The sequence below is a fragment of the Neophocaena asiaeorientalis genome, unplaced genomic scaffold (assembly GCF_003031525.2).
Source record: "Neophocaena asiaeorientalis asiaeorientalis breed wild unplaced genomic scaffold, Neophocaena_asiaeorientalis_V1.1 scaffold226, whole genome shotgun sequence".
Lineage (NCBI taxonomy): Eukaryota > Metazoa > Chordata > Mammalia > Artiodactyla > Phocoenidae > Neophocaena > Neophocaena asiaeorientalis.
In genome coordinates this window covers 7,372,273-7,385,309 of record NW_020173037.1, presented here as the reverse complement: position 1 = coordinate 7,385,309, position 13,037 = coordinate 7,372,273, and the positions used below count along the sequence as shown (strand labels likewise).

Sequence of the window (13,037 nt, the reverse complement as noted above, 5' to 3'; positions counted from 1 at the left end):
GGGCCGGGCGCTGGTCTTGCCGGCACCTTTGAGCGGCGGGCGCCGGCGGCCGGGAGACGCTGGGGCAGGGGAGGGGCCTTGCGACTCCGTCGCCGCGACGCGAGCGGAGCCGCGTCCTTCCGCCCTGCGGTGGGGACGCGGGACACGTGGTGGGAAGGCGGAGGTCGCGTTCGGCGCAGGGCCTGCCCTGGGCTCGTGACAAGGTGTTCGAAAATGATGGAGCCTCTCGGGGCGGGGTTGGAGGGCGAGGCTGTATCTGTGGTGCGGGGCGGGGCTTTGACAGGGAAAATGGAAGTGTTTGTAAATTCGAAACCCTAAGTTAGGGAATATGCGGTAAACCAAGATATGCACCTGCGGTGGAATACTATGCGGTCTTAAAAAAAAAAAGCCTGACTTAACGTTACGCAAAAACAAGGCACAGGACTCAGTGTATAAATATACATTTATGTTATATATATTATATATACAACTATCTTATATATAGTAAGTGATAAATTACATTTGTATGTTTATAAGCTATATTTTATTGTTATATAAATAACTTTTATTTTACCATTGTGTAGAAAAATGACAGGAATATACTTAAAGACCCATAGTACGTAGTCAATCTGAAAGGACACACCTGGGACCAGGGGAAGGAAGGGATGGGATTGGAGGGAAGATCTACTTTTCACTGAATTTTTCAAGGGCAGTTTGAAATTTTGCAGTGTTCATGAATAACCTATTGAAAAATGCACTTAAAGGAAAAAAAGTAACTTTTTTGTTTATTCAACTAACACTTTAAGTACATACTATATTTCATGCACTGCTAGGCCCTGGAACTAAAGGCAGACACTGTTCTAAAGGAGCACACAGATTTTGGAAGAGGAGATGCAAGACAGAGTTAAAAGTGTCAGGATAGGTTATCTAGAGAAGATGATGTCTGACCCAGAAATATGAAGGAAGAGTTTGTCAAGAGGACAGAAGGTGGGGGAAGGGAACTGAAGTTTAGGCGCAAGAAACAATGTGCAAAGGTCCTGGATCTGTTCAGGGAATATGAAGTTGCATAAGGAAGCTTATTTGCTAACCCATAGCCTCTAATATTGGCAGTGGAAGGAGAGCCATTGCTAGGGCAGAAGTGACTGGGGTTTAGTGGCTCTGGTTCCTGTTGCCTAATATTTTCCTCTCCCTTTTAGGATCTGTCATTCTACCGAAACCTTCATGCTGGGCTGGCAGTACTTCGTTGCTACATGGTTTGAATGGCCTTTCCAAACGTCAACTCACAGGTTTGTGTTTGTTTGTTTTTACTGTTTGGAGGGGATTTTCAGAGACAGCACACAAAAATTTGATGTGAAAAATTACCAGGAATTGCATAATCTAGTTCACCCATCTTTAGTTTGGGGGTGGAGAAGTCCCTTCTTAGGCCTGCCATGTTCCAAAGGCCATTTTGTCCCTCCCATCTGAGTGCCTTCACTCAAGTCTTTCCTGGTGATAGACATGTAGAAAGTTCCCTCCTTCCAGGAGAAACTCAATCTCTTACTACTCTCAGCGGTATGCCCTTTACACATAACCTGAACAGGACAACTCTGTGGGGATGTTCCACGAAAGCCTAGCATCCTTATGATCAGAAGCATTCCCATACTGTTAGAGGAGAACTGTGGGAGAAGTCACTGGTGCCAGGTCATGCACGGGCTTGTTGCCATGTCAGGATGCATGCGGCACTTTACCCAGTGGACACGGAAACTGGGAAGAGAAAGGTCAGAACTGAATGTAAAAAATTATAGAAAAGGATACGTATAGAACTTTAGAGGCAATGCAGTGTAAAGAGAACTTAGGAAACCTGCTTTTGATCTTGGTCTTACCGCAAACTGGTTGGATGATTGTTGCAAATCTTTTGGCCTCCTAGAGCTTTGACACATTCAGTGATAAAGCAGCGGAGTTAAGTGTTACCTGAAAGGTCTATTCCAAGTCTGAAGTCCTTTAATTTTATGTCTGTCCACCTCCAGATCTAAAGCAGCTGTAAAGTAGGTGGTAATCTTTCTCTCATGAAAATGTCAGGGCCACAGGAGTCAAGTGTATATGGTTCTTGCACAGAACTGAGAGGTGTTAGTTATTGGTGCGCAGGAATTATCACAATCAGTGGCTTTGAAGAGAGCAAGGACTAGCTTTTCAAGTCCCTCGCTAAGCCTCGGTTTCCTTGTCTGGAAAATGTAGAGAATAACTGCCTCTCAAAGTCAATTTAGGATCAAATGAGATAATATATGTGAAGATATTTTGTAAATTATGAAAAACATATACTTAATGTGTGAAACCCTTAGTGCTGCATAATTTCTAAAAATTACCTCGAAGGAGTTAAGGCCTAATCACTATACAAATTCCTGTTTTAAAGTCAGCTCCTTTCCTGTCTCTATTTTATGTCTCAACGTTTATTTTTTTCTATGTGTAATTCATAATATTTTGTTATATTTTCTCTAAGCCTATATGCTGTCTTCAATTCTCTTTGAAACAAGGTGTAAATAAAACCCACACAAATTTCATTTTAAACACTTTACGTAGCCCCCAAAATCCAAAGACATTTTTTCAAGAAAAACTCCTTAGGCAAAAATGACAGAAATAAAACTCTCTTCCCTTAAATTATAGGATACTTTGTGGGATTTTCCATTCTGTTCGATTTTCAGCTATTTCATTCCCTTGGGGACGAATTCTGGTAACCTCATCTCTCAGTCTTACATCATATGTGGTCTGAAGGTCATAACTGTGAAATTTAAGGATTGTTTAAGGCTACATTCTCCAAGGTCTCCTTATTCAAGTTTTCCATGACATTTTAAAGTAGAGTATTATATTAGACTTTTGAATTTACTCTTTCCAACCAAACTTTTCATGTGTTTAAATTTTCTCTGGTTTTGATCACTCTCAGACTGTGGGAAGAGAGGTAGTGGGGGAATGGGATGGGAGAACAGTGGCTTGGAATACTGTAATGCATAGGTTCTTACTTTGGTTCCCATGGTTTCCTTAGCCAGCTCTCGAATGCACTCTGGGAGCCCTGTGATCCTCCAGAAATGATATGCACAATGTTGTATGGATTTGCATATATGTAATTTTATGGGAGAGATCCTCGCACGAGTCCATGACCCAGAAATAATTAAGAACCACTGTGAAATGCTTGCTTTAAGCCATTTCTAAACACCATGACAGAATTAATTTTCCTGCATATACTCATAAGCTTAGTACCAGTTCTGGAGGAAGAAAGAACTCCGTTCAACTCCTGAATTTACCCCCTGTCAGATGAGTGATCTTGGATAAATTACTAAACTCTCTAAGCCTTAGATTCCTCATGAGATGACACAAGTGCCTAGCAAAGTGTCAAGCTCTCAGGAGACACTAAACACTGAAGTCATTTCCCCCTTTCCTTCACCCTCTCCCTGTGTTCCACCTCCAACCTGTCACTAAGAACTGTAGGAGTTAAATGAGCCCAACAAAGACGCTCCCTTAAAGGAGATTAGAGTCTCTGTCATGTTAAGTCATGGGTAGTCATTGTAATACATAATGAAATAATTATACAACTCACCATAATGCAGAATCAGTGGGAGCCCTGAGCTTCTTTTCCTGCAACTAGATGGTCCCATCTGGGGTGATGGGAGACAGTGACACCCGAAGTGTGTTGCTTGTGTCCACTCTACTCTGTAACAATCAGCTTAATTGTCACTTGCCACTCACTGATAGGGTTTTGCTATGTCTGCAAGCAATTGATTTACTATGGTCTCTGTGCAGTCAAACCTCTCTGCTAATGATAACCTGTATATGTAGCTGCTCCCCAGCAGAAGCGGAAGGAGAGCCATCTAAGCTGAGCCTTAAAGGGCCTTATCTTTCATAGTTATTGCTTTACTCGTCGTTCCAGATGTTTCAGCAGCCCTCTCCACTGTACTTTGTTCACCTTATCCACCTCATCTGCCATTTATGTTCTTGTTGGGTAACACACTTAGTATTCCCTCTCTTACTTTTCTACTCATGACTGATTTCTGACCACTTGTCAAAGCCAGAAATGACTGGTTTCTCTCTTCCATTGCATTCTTTTTTCTTTTTTTAAACATCTTTATTGGAGTATAATTGCTTTATACTTCCATTCCATTCTGCTCATCCTTCAGAAGTTTACCTGAAGGGTCAAAATGGAATGATTGCAAATTCACATCCTGAGTCAATGTGTGTGTAGGTGAGTGAAGAAACTTTCTTTCGTATGTAGGTTAGTTTTGTTATCGATGGACTTACTATTCATAACAGAAGGGGCCTACATAAGTGCACAAATGAGAGAAACAGTGAATATTGGAATAATAATAAGCTCATTTTATAAAATCGTGGATTAAAAAAATATAACTACATAATGATTAATAACAAATTTAAAAGTGAATTAAAAACCAAAATAGTGTTCTTAAACTACCTACTTTTCTCAGTCCTTAACAGTTGCCTAGTGCTTTCCACAGAGAGAGTGGTCTGGGGAATGGCCCAATATTGGATTCCAGGAGGCCTGAATTACAGTCTTTCTTGCCACCAACAAGCTGACCTTGAGAATTTTTGTCATATACTCAATAGAGATGATAATTCCAGTTGCTAATAGAATCACTGTGAGGTAGATATGAGAGCACTCTGAAAAGTACATTATTACTAGGAGAGAGTGTATATACCAAATTGCAGGTGAATGATTTTCTTGAATGTATCTAGGTATATTAGAAGACTGACCCCTATAGAACTGTATAACATCGGTAATATTTTACTATCTGCATTGTTGGGTTTTTGTCAGCAAAGACTGGACCATGCAATCTTCAAACCCTCTGGTTTGAACACATATTCATCCATTTATCCTGAATGTGTTCTGTGTCTCGTGTTCATTGGTAGGTGTCCTTATTTTGGAAAAGTCAGGATCAGAATGAGAATGAGGATACCTGAGGAGTATACCTCATATTTTGCTGAAAAGAAACCATTTACTACTCCCATGAGTGTTTCAATTTATTTTAATCTTTACCCGTAAAGGTCTTTAAATTTTGATAAAGGGAAATCCATTTTCTCTCCAATTGTGAGGACATGATAAGCTAGCTCTGTCCCAGTGGGAGGTGCGGACACTGAAAACCTTCTGTCACTGATGTCTTTTGTGTGAGATGGGTGCCAGGAATTACGAGATCACATTTCAACCTTCTTCCAGCTCCCCTCCCTCCTATATAATCTTTATCTCTGCTTCTAACAGTCTCATTATCAGAATTTTCAACATATGGAGTGAGAGAGAAGAAAATGACTATCAAAGAATCACATTTTCACTTCTAATATGGAGAAAATAGGAGTCTATTTTTCCAAACTTTTTTATTTTAAAGAAGTTAGTAAAAAAATAAATCTGTTCTTCAGACATTGAGGTTACATCCAAAGGCTCCCATTTAAAATTCTGCAAGGCTAATTTAAATTTGTCCAAGAATCATTGCTGTACTTCTACCGCTCTTTTAAATTTCTCAATGTAAGTAATCTGGGATCAATTCCCAGCAATTCCTTGAAATGAAACATTGCGAAAAAGTACAGTATAACCTTACAACAGCAGTAAACATTTATTCTCACACAATTTTTATGCATCAGAAATCTAGGAGCAGCTTAGCTGGGTGGCTCTGGCTTGGAGGTCTCTTCATGGTGTTGCAGTTAATCTTTCAGCCAGGGCTGCAGTCTGTAGTCATCTGAAGGCTAGATTGGGGCTGGATGATTTATTCGCAAGGTGGCTTATGGCTGAGGCCTTAGTTCTTTACCACATGGACCTCCCAGAGGACTGCTTAGTATCTTCATGACATGGAAGCTGGTTTCTCCCAGTGTGAGAGATATGAGAGAGTGAGCATAAGGCCAAAACCTCAGTGTCTTTTGTGACCTAACCTTGGAAGTCACATCCCACCACTCCTGCTGTATCCTTCTGGTCCCATGGACCCACTGTGATAAAACATAGGAAGGGACTACACAAGGACATTAATAACCAGAGGTGAGGATCACTGCCATCCTAGAAGCTGGCTACCACAACCTACAGAGATCAAGTGAAAACAAGGATCTAATAAATGTCTAACCATCTGAAATCAGATACATTTGGGGTCAAATCAGTTTCATTTAACCTGTCTACAATAAAATTTTACTATAGACAGATTAGTCTATAAAGAAGTTTATTGTGGTTTTGGCTTTGTGCACGTCTAAAAGTACTTCTGAAAGAAAAGACCTGAAAAAGAATCATTTTACAGTTGCAAAAGGAAGAGAAAACATATTTTTCAGGTTTTAAAAATTACATTTCAAAGCAATTTTTTGAGGATCGAATACAATGACAACGATCTCCTAAAAAGGATTTTTAAAAAGGAATTGCTGTTTGCTTTCATCTCAAGTCCTTAAGGATTCATGTGGTTCAACAGAGTTAACAATTTATTTCTACTTTTTCATTAACTTATTTGAATAATTTTATGGGAATCAATATTCTCCTACCTGCACATATTTCCTACCTGCAGTGTTATGTCCAAATATTATAGCAGTTGATCATGCGTTTTATGTCTCAGGTTTAAAAAAATCTATATTACAACATGGATGGACCTAGAGATTGTCATACTGAGTGAAGTAAGTCAGACAGAGAAAAACATATCATACGACATCGCTTATATGTGGAATCTAAAAAAAATGCTACAAATGAACCTATTTACAAAACAGAAATTGAGTCACAGGTGTAGAAAACAAACTATGGTTACCAAGGGGGAAAGGGGTTGGGGGATAAATTGGGAGATTGGGATTGACATATACACACTACTATATATAAAAGAGAACCGATAAGAACCTACTGTATAGCACAGGGAATTCTATTCAGTGCTCTGTAATGACATATGGGAATGGAGTCTAGAAGAGAGTGGATATGTGTATATGTATGGCTGATTCACTTTGCTGTACAGCAGAAACTAACAACATTGCAAATCAACTATACTCCAATAAAAAATTAATTTTAAAAATCTACATTAAATGGAGGTAGGGGAAACACTGCCTTTAAAAGGTTTAAGGTACAAACAAGTAGAGTTTGACTACCATCTTATTCCTTAAATGTAGTGTTTTCTTGTACTGTAATATTTATTAGAAGAACTGCAGGCTTATGTCACTTTGGGGTCTTATCTTGAAGTTTTCCTTACTAGACTTAACGGAGAAGATTTTTTATTCTTAGTAAATGGATAATTTTCTTCACACTGTATTTGATACAAATTATAATACAAAAGCATCTGTTGGAAAGAGCAGATTATTCATCATTGATATACTCTAATTTTTGTTAATTTTTCCTTTAGAAAAATCAATTATAGACAAAGACCTCTTTAGAACTAGATCCCACTTTCTCTCTTTGAATCAACTGAGTGCATTTCTGGAAGGTTCTCGTTTCACTTCACTCCAAAAAACACTAAATCCAAATGCCAAAAGTGAGATTGTCTCATCTGAACCCTGAGATAAGCTATTTTGCTTATTTATAAAAGAACAGACTGAGGCTTTTGAATCACTAGTTGAAACAAAAACTGAATTATTTACATTTTCTTTCTTGGAAACAAGCAGAGATGAGGAAGTAAGTATACAGATCTCCCTTGACTTACTGTAGGGTTACATCCAGATAAACCCATCATAAGTTGAAAATATCTGTTAAGTTGAAAACGCATTTAATACACCTACTGAACCTAGCTTAGCCTGTATACCTTAAACGTGCTCAGAACACTTACATTAGCCTACAGTTGGGCAGAATCCTCTAACACCAGGCTTATTGTATAATGGTGTTGAATATATCATGGAATTTCTTGAATACTCTACTGAAAGTGAAAAACAGAATGGTCGTCAAAGTGCAGAACGGTTGTGAGTGTACCATTGTTTACCCCCGTGATCGCGTGGCTCCCTGGTGACTGCGGCTCCCTGTGCTGCCCAACATCACGAGAGACAGTATTGTACAGCATGTCACTAGCCCGGGAAAGAGCAAGAGTCAACATTCAAAGTACATGTTCTACTGAATGTGTACCCCTTTTGTAAAATCAAAACATCGTTAAGTCAAACCATGGTAAGTCAGGGACTCTCTGTATAGTATGTTTGACTATAAGCGACCCAGGGTACAGGAAACGGAGGGTGGACTCAGTATACAGGCCTCCCACCATTAACATGAATTCACTTAAGAAAAATTTGAAGTCAGGAAGCAACTACTCAGTGATTAATTTAATGTAGCTGTATAAGAAAGAATTGAGACATGCTGTTCATATGTCAGGTACTATGCCAGCTGCTAAGGATATATATATAGAGAGAGAGAGAGAAGCTAAGGAACCTTAAGCTCAGGGTCCCTCACTTGCATGACCCCTTCCAAGGCAAATGTGTTCACGTGGTCAATTTTCTTTTTTAGTAAAATTTGCAAAAGTAAGATATTTAAACTTTAATTTGTGAATTCTGTTCTTTCTCTCCACTGACACTTCCCCCTTGTGTTGGGAAGTGCTGGAGTGTCTACAGGGTTTTGTTGTTTTGTTTTTGGTAATGGTTAAGGAAGGGTTGAGAGTTGAGTGAGGGAGACATTTAGCTCCCTAGGGTATATTTATTCAGTCTCTCATGTGTGTAGCTGAATCATTCCAAGTTGTCCAGCATAGAAAAGGCTTCCAGGGGACTTCCCTGGTGGCACAGTGGTTAAGACTCCACGCTCCCACTGCAGGGGGCCTGGGTTCGATCTCTGGTCAGGGAACTAGATCCCACACGCATGCTGCAACTAAGCGTTCACATGCCACAACTAAGGAGCCCGCCTGCCACAACTAAGACCTGGCGTAAACAAACAAAACAACAGCAAAAACACATGGTATTCTTTAAAAAAAAAAAGGCTTCCAGGAATACTGTAACCCCTACTGTGCTGACTCATCGTATGGTGTAGAGGTCATATCTCAATATAAGCATGTCCTACTAGATTCGTTTTCTACTGCTGAGTAACAAAATACCACAAACTTACTGGCGAAAAACAATACCCATTTATTAGCTCGCAGTTCTGTAGGGCAGAAGTCTGGGCCTGGTGTAGATGGGTTCTCTTCTCAGGATCTCAGAAGGCTAAAATCAAGGTGTCCACTTCGCTGCATTCTCACCTGGAGCTTGGGGTCCTTTTGCAAGCCCATGTGATGTGGCAGAATTCAGCCTCCTGCAGTTGTAGGACTGAGGTCCCTATTTCTTTTCTGGCTATTAACCAGGAGCTGCTATCAGCAACTAGAGGCTCCTGCATTCCTTGCCACATGGCTTACTCCATCTTCAAAGCCAACAACAGAGAATCTCCCTCATTTTTAATCCCTCCTGCTTTGAATCTCTTTGTTAAGAAGGGCCCCGTCACTTTTAAAGACTCAAGTGATTAGGTCTGGCCCATCCAGGACTATCTCCCTATTTTGAAGTCAATTGTTTTGGGACATTAATTGAATCTGCAGAATCATTTCACAGCAGCATCTAAGTTAGTATTTGGTTGAACAACTGGAAGAAAGTGTGTGTACACGGGGGAGTGGAGATCTTGGGGACCATCTTAGACTTCTGCCTGTAAGCAATGGACATATATATATAGTTTAGTAGAAGATATACCTATTATAAAGCTTTCCAACTCAGAATAGATACCTTCAAAGACTCAGAAGAAAAATCCAAACATAAATAAATGAAAATTTATTCTAACTTGACACAGCTCTAGAGAACCATTTTAACTGCAATGTTTCTAGTAAAACTAATAAGAAATTACAGGCTCTTAATTTATTTATTAAAAACCTAGAGATTTTTATTTATTGAAAACAAAGGGTTCATAAAACAATAATAGAAGATGCAATAAAAGCAATAAAGATGAATGATAAAATTAATAAAAATCATCCTGTCAGAGAACTAAACTGTAACAGAAGTCTTTACAGGACACAGCAAAAGCCATAGTTTGTTACAAAAAAGAAATAAATTGTGAAAAGAAGCAACAGGTAGGCTCAGTGACTGTCTTGGACTCTGGACAGAGGAGGGGGCCCTTCCCTGATCCCCGCACTTGAGAGCACCTTGCTCATCATAAATACTGAAGCACAGGGAGAGTTAGCTTGCTTTTTGACCTCATGGAAGAGGTTTCTGAAAGTTTGGCACCCAGAAGAAGACTGGAAATTATAAGAGGGGGACAGGCAAGGAGACCTGGCCCCGAGGCCAGAGGAGACCGAGGCAGGAGACAGCATATGGGGTTAGGAGGGACTCAGCACCCCAGCCCTTGGAGACCAGCAACCGAGGAGCTGCTTCAGGCTGGTCCCTCCACACCACCCAGGTGGGTGTCAGGGTCCCTAGGCGCTTGCTTTTTCCTCTCTTCTGATCTGCTGGTATAGTTTTGAGAGGTGAACTTCCAGAAGGGATGGGATTTTTTGCAAGGCAAGAGGGAGGGTATATGCCCACCCTGATTTCCTGAGGCTCTTGACCGTGTCCCTCCCCTCTGGCTTCCAGAGGGGTCCAGGCAGCAGCCAAGCTTCCAGGGTCCAGCCAGTCACAGCTAGCCGATGTAGTACATATGGAAGGACTGAGAAAGAGAACAAACAAGCATGATTCCTAGATATTTTGCCAAATGAACAGGGTAACACATTAATTGCAGGAGAAGAACAGGTAGGTGGGAAAGAGGGGAGAGAATCAAAGATTCTGTTTTGGACACGTTGAACTGAGATGCCAACGGTCATTCAAGTGGAGGGATCAAATGAGCAATTGGACATTTGGGTCTGGGGCTTGGGGGAGTGGTCTGAGCTCCAGATAGAAATACCATGCAGCTGGTACGGTTGTTGGGACCAAATGTTTTTTCAAGTGTCTGATAGACACTTGTGGTTCTTCTATTGTGTATTATCTGTTTGCATGCTCTACCTGTGTATCTATTAAAGTCTCTGACAATCATTGTTAAAATTCACATACGTTTAATACAACTGAAAATGTGTAACAAACCTCCCAAATCATTTAATCTTCACAACAAATCTGATAGTTTTTAAATGAATTCATGTGTTTTTATTTTTTGCATTTTACCCTGAGGGTTTTTTTTTAAATTGACTTACAGTGTTGTGTTAGTTTCAGGTGTACAGCAAAGTGATTCAGTTCTTTCCCCTTATAGTTTATTACAAAATATGAGTGTAGTTCCCTGTGCTATACAGTAGGTCTTCGTTGGTTTTCAGTTTTTTAATATGGTAGTGTGTATATGTTAATCCCACTGATAGTTTTTTAATTTAAAATATTTAAAGAAAAAGAATAATAATCAGAAATGGAAAAAAATGTGAGGAAGTGAAAATTCTTTTGTAAAACTTAAAAGGGCAAATTGAATCAATTTTCAAAAAGGTAGTGAAAGGATTATCATAATCCTTTAATATATGCAAATACTTACACCTAAATTTCCAAATTCTGATAATATAGCTAAAGGAAATAAAAATAAATATACAGAGAAAAAGTCTTTATTTGATAGAAAAAGAGACTGAAGCTTAAAGAGTTTAAATAATTTCTCATGTCATGACAGCTAGAAAGTGGCAGTGCTGGAAGCTGGAAATATGGGTCCAATGAGAGTTTTGACCTCCACATACAAATTTAGAAGTCATCAGCATGTAACATGTAAGAAAAATGTATTTGTCCTCCACAAGGAAGTGATGAATGCTTTATGTTCATGAAGAAGGGTTAGATTGAGTCTCCCAAGGGAACTCACAGGTTGGTATATATAGTAAATGAAGCTTAGAAAGCTGATTTCTCTACACATCAAAAGTGAATCCATCTCTCAGAAATGGACTCACATTAACCTAGTTTACAAGTCTGATTTTTAAAAGTAGAATGTCAAATTGCAATAAGAAATCACTATCTCAGAGACAGAAATATGTGAAATGCATTCCACTAGCTTTTTCTTTTCCTTACAAAGAGTAAAGTGCATGGAAATATTTAATGACTTTAAGCGGAGGGAACACGAAACATCCAGCTCACGTTTGGGATGGTCTTTCCTGGGGGTAAAACCTATGCCTCCTAGTGCATTTCGTCCCCTCATTCATTTCATCAGTTTGACCACACCCTGTCGTCTCACTCTGACCTGCAAGCCGTATCTGTTTGGCCTCCGAAAGCATTTGTAACCCTGGCCCAATAGCCTTAACGAACTACCAAATATTTTGATGAGTCAAAAACTACCCTGAGTAATATTTCAATAGAGAATACCAATTTTTATCTCCAAAATTTTCCTTTTTCCAGCCTCTAAGACTGACCAGTCCTCCTTCTGATGGACTTACCCAATTCAATCAAATTACCATGAAGTTCTAGCCCTGGGATTCAACGTGCATCTTTAGGTTGCTTCTGGTGAACTTCATTTTGCAGTATATTAAGCCCCCTGTCTCATTAATTACCTACCATGTGACCTAATGAAGACATTGATTCCATCTGAAATTCAGTTTCTTAATCTGTAGAATGGGGAAAATAATATCAAAATCATAGCATGACCGTGCAACGCAGAGGGTGTGTGAAGCTCTCAGTGTGTTATCTGTCATTTTCACTACCTGACTGTCATCATTACATGTTGAATGTGAGCCTGAACTCTCAGGGCACAAACTTACTTCCAAGTTCTTAGGAGAACCCTTGCTGTAAAATCTAATGACTATAACCTCAGTCACACGTGGTTCTGATGCTAAGAAAAAATGGGACAGTGGGCCCTGTAACATGAGCTTCAAAATTGAACTGAGGAGCAGTAATCTGAGAGATTTTTTAAAAATTCGGCAGGAAACGTGGTGTTTTCTTTCAGCAGTAGATCCCTTTAGCATTCGTGTAAAGCTCATGGATGCCTGCTCAGAATAATGGTATCAAAGGTACAAAAACAAAAAAACAAAGGATTACAGAAAAAATTATATTAGAATTGTTTTTAGGCTTCCCTGGTGGCGCAGTGGTTGAGAGTCCGCCTGCCGATGCGGGGGATACAGGTTCGTGCCCCGGTCCGGGAAGATCCCACATGCCGTGGAGCGGCTGGGCCCGCGAGCCATGGCCGCTGAGCCTGCGCGTCCGGAGCCTGTGCTCTGCAGTGGGAGAGGCCACAG

General features: G+C 39.9%; 1 protein-coding gene across 3 annotated transcripts in view; it reads left to right on the top strand.

The window, feature by feature from the left end:
* The first annotated feature begins 13 nt into the window (after positions 1 to 13).
* CA8 (carbonic anhydrase 8 (inactive)) overlaps positions 14 to 13,037 on the top strand; it is a 210,899-nt gene continuing 197,875 nt past the window's right edge. For all 3 annotated transcript variants that reach the window (XM_024742665.1, XM_024742664.1, XM_024742663.1), the window contains exons 1-2: positions 14 to 203; positions 1,176 to 1,265. The gene's annotated coding sequence lies outside the window, so the exon portion shown is untranslated. The remainder of the gene's footprint in view (positions 204 to 1,175; positions 1,266 to 13,037) is intronic.